This window comes from Hetaerina americana, unplaced genomic scaffold (genome assembly GCF_022747635.1).
Source record: "Hetaerina americana unplaced genomic scaffold, ioHetAmer1.1.p SCAF_200, whole genome shotgun sequence".
Lineage (NCBI taxonomy): Eukaryota > Metazoa > Arthropoda > Insecta > Odonata > Calopterygidae > Hetaerina > Hetaerina americana.
Genome location: NW_027286765.1, coordinates 25,714 through 34,665, shown reverse-complemented (window position 1 = coordinate 34,665; position 8,952 = coordinate 25,714).

Genomic DNA, 8,952 nt, shown 5'->3' with positions numbered 1-8,952 from the left:
CAATTTAGGTCAGGAGCAGCTCCTGTCTTCTTCCACACTGGACTCTAGCCACTTGGCCCACATAGACTCTTCCGTAATGGAATTCAGCTGGTCTGAGGAGCTTGAACTAATGATTTCAGAGTCAGACATTTGACGGAGACAGGCAGGTCTGCCCTGCCCTTTGCAGGTTGATTGGATTCTTAAAACAATAGTGCTGAAATCAAAGAGAAGACGAAACGAAATACGATCCATTCAAGGAAGTTGTATTTCAAAAGTGTGTGTGGGAGAGAAGGTGAGAGAGAGGGATGGAGGGACTGATTTTCCTTCCCAAGCTATATCCCAGCATCTTCTCACATCCATGCCTCTACTTTCCTCAAACCCAGGCCTTCCAGCAAGAAATTGCACGGAGTTGACACAGTTGATCATCATTCTGGTCTACATACCAAGCAATCATATGCAGATAGAAATTGATAGGATTTACCACCTTTACAGGACATAATAAAACATGAGTTCATGCAGGAAAATAGGGCAGCATTTGTAACATACGATAATACAATGGGGATTAAAGACTGGAATGAGATGAAAGCCAAAGAAGATGGTGTTTAGGTTTGAGACTAGAGTTTATGCACAAGGAATCACCACATGGAAAAAGGAATTGAGTTCCGCAGGTTAAAGATGGGGATTAGCTATTACCTACTGCTTGTGTTGACACTAAGAGACATAGGTATGCATGAAAAATGCCAGGTGACTCAGATAGGCATTAGTAATATAATTAATATTGAGATTTAATTAGAGCTAAGCATTTAGAATTAAATAATAAATTAACAAAAATGAAACTAGTATAAAAAGAATTGTAGGAAAGCTGTCTGAGGCTATGGTAAGTCTGCAGAGTAAGGGTGGAAATGGTATACTATACAGTAATGCAGACTGATTGTCATTTGTCTAACGTCTTTGGTTTGCTGCTCATATTATACTTTCAGGGGGAGAGAACTAGGAAGGAAGAGGGGATGAAGAATTGAATGAATTTGTACAAGTGATTTAAATAATAAATTTAATTTCCCCAAGAATGTGCATTATTTTAATGCTAGAATATGTATAATCAGTTACCATATTACCTGCCTCTTTAGTGCCTGACCAATGACTTCTACCTTCCAGTATTGATGCAAAAATGCATGAATGAAAATCCTCTACTGTAAAAATAGAGCATCTAATGGCAATGTCAACCTCCTCTTAGACAATGATCATGTCATCTGGTATGCCACAGCCGACTTGTCAATAACATCACTGTCAATCAAGTCGTCAGAATACTCTTTCTCAGTTTCACCAGGAATGTATCGCAAAGCATTAAAATGCCATAATTCATTAACATCCTAACTTCATAATTTCAAAATAAGAGTATCAAGGAAACAAATCCTTATGTCAAAACTCTTTTATATATTTATAATGAGAATCATGGGGGACTCATTAATTTTGCAAAAAAGTAACAATTGTACCAAAAGGCAATTAAATTGCTGACATCAAATATTTATAAAAGATTACATATTATTGCATGGTGGACTCCAATTTAAATGTAAGTTTTGGTAAGGACACCAAAATATAAATCAATTGTATTTTATTTATCTTGCCAAAGAATGGCAACAGCCAAAGATGTAATTAGTTAAATAATAAACAGAGGTAAATCATTTTTAGAAAAAAAGGAACCACTGCCAAGATTTAGTGCGAGGATATGGAATGTCTAAAGAGTTGGGTTGACATTGTTGCAGTACACAGGAAGGCAGATTGATTTTTATTTGCCCAAAGTCATCGGCTTGATCCTATTATTGGACTAAATAAATATATGATGAAAACTCCATCAAAGAGTAAGAAGGGGTGACTGTATTATTCACTCAAAAAGCCAATTTTTCGCTCAATGTGGAAAGGTTTTTTATTCATTCAAGTTGCAAAGTAATGGAAACATTGAATTTTCAACACTTTTGAAAAAAAGGCGCATATCTTGAAAAATTATCCATAAAATTAAATTCCAAATTCAATGTTAACCCCATTACATCCTCAAATAGTAGTATTTTTGATAACATTTAAATGACTGCGTTTGATCGCAGGGATGATAAAATGTTTTTTCTACAGTTTAATCAAGGAACATGTCAGGAATTTTTAACTTTTGGCCAAATTTGCCTTCATTATTGATAGAGTTCATATTATTAGATACAACTGACCTCTTCTCGATTGGTTATTACGTATTTCCTTGAATGATAGCTTCCCTCTTTGATGCGATTATATAAAACAAAAAAAACACTGGGCTCATCAATGATTAAGCAGCCAGAATTCTGTAAGCTTTTCCATGTAGGTATAACACACCAACCAGGGATGATTTGTATCCTCCACAACCTAATTGAATATGCTATAACCATGTATTAACAATAGAATCCACGTAACTCATCTCCCTAAACTTCAATTTACATTTTAACAGTGGACGGAATATATAAACTAAATACCAATTCAGTTCAGATATCTCACCAAAAATATTTTTTAAACACCTAAAGCAAACAACTGAACTTACTTTGGCATCTATTAAATCCTCTATCGCATGTTCCAACATTTTTTGGAATTAAATATTGTCGCCAAAAACATTGATCAAGAGACCGCGACTGTTTAATCACAATCTGCAGACTTCAAATTCGTGTTACCGCACATTATGAAGGTTTTAGAGTGCCCCGAATGATTTGCTGGACAATTTGCTATGTGAATTTTAATTATCTTCCCTCTTTACATGAATTTGCACTTTCTATTTGTTATCATATCATTTCACTTGAGTTATTGTGACCATTGATGACTGCAGTTTATGTATCTCTGTTTGCAGTAGTGATTAGGAGTATGTAAACAATTCCATCAGTCATTATAACTATGGAAGTATGAAACCATCTTTGCATCTCTAATGCTTTTCTTTGATCTTGCAAGATCCTTCAAATAATGAATGATTCTGTTTGTCTTTAAATTAAGAATTGGAAATTCAGGATGAGTGCATAATTAAGATTCCTTGGGAGGAAGGACGCATGTGATAGGATCAGTTGATTGAACTAGATGAGAAGGTCTCACCACCGTTGTGGGTATACTTTTTCATCAAGAAAAGCCTTTTGACTGCCCTCAGTGTCTCCTTTTTAGTTCATATAAGCCATCAGTTGAGATGTACCAAGTATATGTAAAATCAATATGCTAATTACTTGTTTCAGTTGGAAATTTATAAATGCCATTTCAATATCCTTGGCTAGCATTTTATTCACTTTTTTGAGCATTCATTTTGGTAAAAAGGCAGTTTCTTTGTTAGTGTTTAGTCTGCAAACCATGCCATTTTGTAGTTGCTTTGGAGGGAAACCATCAGATTGACCACAACTCTGACTTTATCATTTTTTCCTTCTGAAGATGTTTTGCAGCATTTCCCTCTCAATCTACCAATAGCAATTACTCGCTTGTTTTCCTCTCTGCCCACTTTACCTTCTCAAAACCCACATTTCAAAAGTATTTCATTGATTATGTTTCTGAGCAACATGAAATCAAAGCTGAATGATCCAGTCACTAAAATTATGAAAGGTTGTTATGTCATGAGGTTCACTGCCTGAAGTGCCAGCAATGCCCTGCCTTCTATATTGTACAATATACCACAACCCTTAATATTATATACAATAAATACCTCAAGACTCATTTTGGAATTCTTCCAATTGGGATACTTCCAATCCTAAAAAAAGCCCCAGAATACTATAGTTACTTTGATAAATACTATAATATCTCCATTTTAGTATCTCCTTAGACCCTCAACTTAAACATAAAATAACAGAGCTGACTTATTGATTCTTCAAATACCAAGGTGTTAATTTTAGTTTCTCTCGAATCTCAATCTTAAGTTATGTTCATCTTCCATCTGCAGAATGAAATAATGCAACTTTGGAAGGCTTATGTAATGGTAAATAGATATTAAGTGAATACCTAATCATGAATGTATGGCAACCATTGAACATTCACTTCCTTCTGGGACAAACAGTGCCTTTGCAGAATATTTATGGAAGATATTAGAATGTAGATGATTGGTTGATGCCTGGGCTCATATCTGTTTGAATAACTCTACCATATCTACAGGTGAAATCATTAAATTAATGTTAAAAATGTATTCATTTGTTATGATTTACCTGTCATTTTCAATGAAAACTTCTCTTAAATTTCGTGTAACACTGTATTATTATTCTACATAAGCACCAACTCTAATTATGGATATCCATTGAATAAATATTTAATAGAAAATAAGTCAATTTTTATTAATATATTCTAGGAGAAGTCCTGTTACATTGATTTGAGAGGAGAAGTGTATTAAACTGTACTGTTTCCTTCCATGGCAAGTGTTTTCAACTTGCTTCCAAAGTTGTAGTTAATGGGTCACTAAGCTTGTTTATAGAGAGGAACTGTTGGATCCTAAATGATCAGTAAGAAAAATGTGTCATTTGAGTTTGATTTCATTATGGATTATTTTAAATATTCTTATTTCAATTTCTTTTTTTTTTCTTCGATAAATTTATTTCTTTGAAAGTGGGAAATGTCCTTCCTTTTCCTTTTTCCTGTTTTTAGTTGGCATCCTAAATCATTTATTAGAAATGAAGGGTGAAATTGCATGACCACTGGAAAAACAGAAGAATATTGACAGAATTGGGAGGCTTTGAACAGTGCCCTTGCACACAATGCAGCTTTGCAAGCCTGAGTGAAGGACCTGGAGGCTCAACTACAGTGCAAGGTGACCTCAAAAATGAAACTACAAGAGAAAGTGAAATATTTGTCTGAGAATTTAGAAAGGGAATGCCATCAGAATGAGTAGCTTGTCCTGGAGAACAAAGTGTTGAAGTGGAAGATTAATGAGAACAGCAAGCTAATGGCATCCTACTCTGGGTAATTGGACATGTCATCACCTATGACTAGCTCAATGATGGTATCCTTCAGTCCTAGCAGCAACCCTTGTGGTATTTCCACCATGGCATGGAAGCCCTGATCTACCACCCAACTTCATGTTTCTAAGGTTTTCAACACGACTATCACCAGAATCCTCATTTTCTGATATAAGCAGGACAATTAAGCTAGAGGAGGAAGGGGAAGATATGGAGGATGATGTAGAGGAAGAAGAGATAAAAGTGGGAAGAGGCAAGGCCATCTGCCATCTCCCGCACCATACCTCCCCCCTTAAACTCCTAGGAGCTGACTTCCCTGGCTAACACTCCCTCTCTTACCTTGCCCACATCCTCCAATCCCAGCAGCAGGGTATTCCACAAATGATCCTGATTTTATCCCCATCAGAAGCCACCCCAGATGGGCCTCAACTGCGGTCTTCCTTGCCAAGAAGACTCGCCCCAAGAGGGGTAATCTGGCCGGTCATGGGATGGTCTATACCTTAACCCCTTTCACCGGACACTGCCCCCTGGTGACCTTGTCAGGGGGGTGACATCACTACTGTTATAATTACCAGCCGAGGTCCGTGACTTGCCCCTCTTACTTACTTATCTGCTTCACCAGGTACACCATGTCCACAGACTCAGTTTCTTGATGCAGAAGAGGCATCTGCTGCAGCTGGTGCCTGTCAGACAAGCTTAAGACCTGGAAGGGTACCAGGGTGCCGGTTTCCCCCAAGGTGCCTGCCCAGGAGGAAGCACCCCCGCCAAGGAAGGTGGCTGATGGGGGTCAAAAGGGAGAGGTGGAGGAAGGTCAGGTTAGGGACATGGGCTGCTCTTACCTCTCTGAGGAGGATCCACTGGCACTGCTGTCCATGCCACCCGTGCCCTTGAAGAACTGGAGCCGTTCACCTTTCTGTGAGTTCAGTGACCACTTTTCCGACCAATTTCCTTCCACGGCCAGTTCAAGATGAATAGAATGAGCCTCAACTGCTCTAGCATGGAGATCTTGCTGGGTATACTGAAAAAGACCCCAGGGTCACCACTTCTGACTAGCCAGGGCCCATCCAAGGGTGGGCCAGGTGATGGAATGGCCCTGCACCACTAATATTCACCACTATCAGCTGAGGCATGAGCTGTCCTTCCTGTGATCCCACCCGCACCTCTCCATCAAGGAGTCAGCCAAAAAGGCAATGACCTCCGAGGAGATCTCTGATGACACACAGGGAGGGTCAGAGGAAGAGGAAAAGAGGGGAAATGGGAAATTGCTAGAGGTCAGTGAGGATAGTTTGGAGGTGATGGGAATTGTTTCATCAACTCCATACCAGTAGTGCCGGCAGGATCCCCAGCAGTGAAACAGCATCATCTGCTGAGGCAGCAGTCAGGTAGGAGGTCATTCATGTGGAGGAGCCAAGGTATAATGGGAATAATGAGAGGGCACCCCAGGAAGAACTGATCCCTGGCACCAACTTGCTCAAGTTGTGTCAGGAGCAGCTCCTGTCTTCTTCTACACCAGACTCTAGCCACTTGGCCAACACGGACTCCTCCGTAATGGAACTCAGCTGGTCTGAGGAGCATGAACTCATGTCTTTAGAGTCAGAGGTGTGATATAGACAGGCAGAAGTGTGCCCTGGCATTTGCAGGTGGAGTGGATTCTTAAAACAATAGGGTTGAAATCAAAGAAAAGAACAAATGAAATATGATCCATTCGAAGAAGTTGTATTTCAAAATTTTGTTTGGGGGTGAAGGGGGGGGGAGGTAGATGGAGGGGGTGATTTTCCTCCCTAAAATAAATCCAAGCATCTTCCCACACCCCTGCCTCTACCTTCCTCAAACCGAGGCTTTCCAGTAATTAATCTTATTTTCTAGGTCAATATTTGTTACATTTTCTTCCTTTGAATCACATGCATAAGGTCAATAAATATTCCATATAAATAACATGTCATCAAACTTGTAATCATTTATTTCAAAACCTGTGTGGCTATGTCTTAGATGGACCCTGGCATTACAAAATAATGAGCCCTGAAATCCTGATATTCATGATATAATATTTAAGGATGATTAAAATGGTGAATGAAAATGCATAGTTATCATAGACCTAACCACTAATAAATTATTATTGGTAGAAGTGCACATATGATTGACACCCTTGACCATCATTCTGGTCTACATACAAAGCAATCATACAGGATTTTTTTAAAAATTGTTGTTATGTTCGCCTTTTTCCAGTCATCAGGCAAGGCATTATTATTTAAAGTTACATTGAATAGATGACTCTGGTATATAGTTATTACGGTATATCCTAGTTTAGGAATTTCAATTAATATACCTGTAAGCAGAAAGTAATTAATATGATTTACCACCTTTACAGGACAAAATAAATAATGAATTCATGCCAGAAAATAGGACAGCATTTGTAACATATGATAGTGATTTAAGATTGGAATAAGATGCAAGGAAAAGAATAGATGGTGATTAGTTCGGAGAATCACTGCATGAAGAAAGGAATTGAGTTCTGCAGGTTAAAGATGAGGATTAGCCATTACTTTCTTCATGTTTTGACACTAAAAGAAATAGGTATGCATGAAAAATACCAGGTGAATCAGATAGGCATTAGTTTGATAATTAATACTGAGATTTAAGTAGAGCTAAACATTAAGAATTAAATATTAAATTAACACAAATGAAAATAGTGTAAAAAGAATTGCAAAAAGGCTGTCTGAAGCTATGAAAAGTCTAAAAAGTAAGTGAGAAATTGGTACACTGTACAGTAATGCAGACTGATAGTCATTTGCCTAATGTCATTGGCGTGCTGCTCCAATTATATTTCAGGGAAAGAGTACTTGGAAGGGAGAGGGGGTGAATAATTGAATCAATTTGTGCAAGTGCATTTAATAATAAATTTATTTTCCAGAGGAGTGTGCATTTTTTTATGCTGGAATATGTATGATCAGTTACCATATTACCATGCCTCTTCATTGTCTGACCAATGACTGCTACCTTCCTGTATTGATACAACAATTGATGAATGAATATCCACTACTGGAGAAGTAGGTCATCCAATGGCAATGTCAACCTCCTCGTTGACAATGATCATGACATCTGGGATGCCACAGCCCTCTTGTCAATAGCATCACTGTCAATCAAGTCGTCAGAATAATCTTTCTCGAATTCACCAGGAATGTATTGCAAAGCATTAAAATGCCATAATTCATTAACATCCTACAGTCAAAATTTATAAATTAGACTATCAGTTCAATAAATCCGTATGGCAAAACTCTTTCATATATTTCTAATGAGAATCATGTGAGACTCACTCATTTAGGAAAAAACTAACAATTTTACCCAAAGGCAATTAAATTGCTGAAATCAACTATTCATAATAGAGATTACATATAACTGCATGGTGGACTACAATTTAATAGCAAGTTTTGGTAAGGACACCAAAATAGAAATCTGATGCATTTTATTAATCTTGCCAAAGAAATACAACAGCAGACTATGTAATTGGTTAAATAATAAACAGAGGTTAATCATTTTTAGAAAAAAAGGAACCATTGTGGAGATATGTTGTGAGGATATGGACACAACCTAATAGACTATGCCATTAACATGTATTAACACCAGAATGCACGTAACTCCTCTCGCCTATACTTATATATACATTTAGACAACAGGGTACGGAATATATAAACCAAATACCAATTCATTTAAGATATCTAACGAACAAAATTTTTAAAACACTTAGCAAGACAACTGAACTTACTTTGGCATCTATTAAATCCTCTATCGTATTTTCCAAATTTATTTGGAATTTAGTATTCTAAACCGAAAACATTGACCAACAGACCGCGGCTGTTGATCAATGATACGCCGAATGATTTACTGGACAATCTAACGTCAGAGAAATAATGCAATTTGTCAAAATGTATTGAACGTGTATTAAAAGTTATTAACAGAGCCGAAAGAATTAAGTAAATAACGTTATAGCAGGGCATTTGCATTTCGTTTTTCTTTTGTTACACTCAATTGAGTTGTGATGCTATGGATTGAA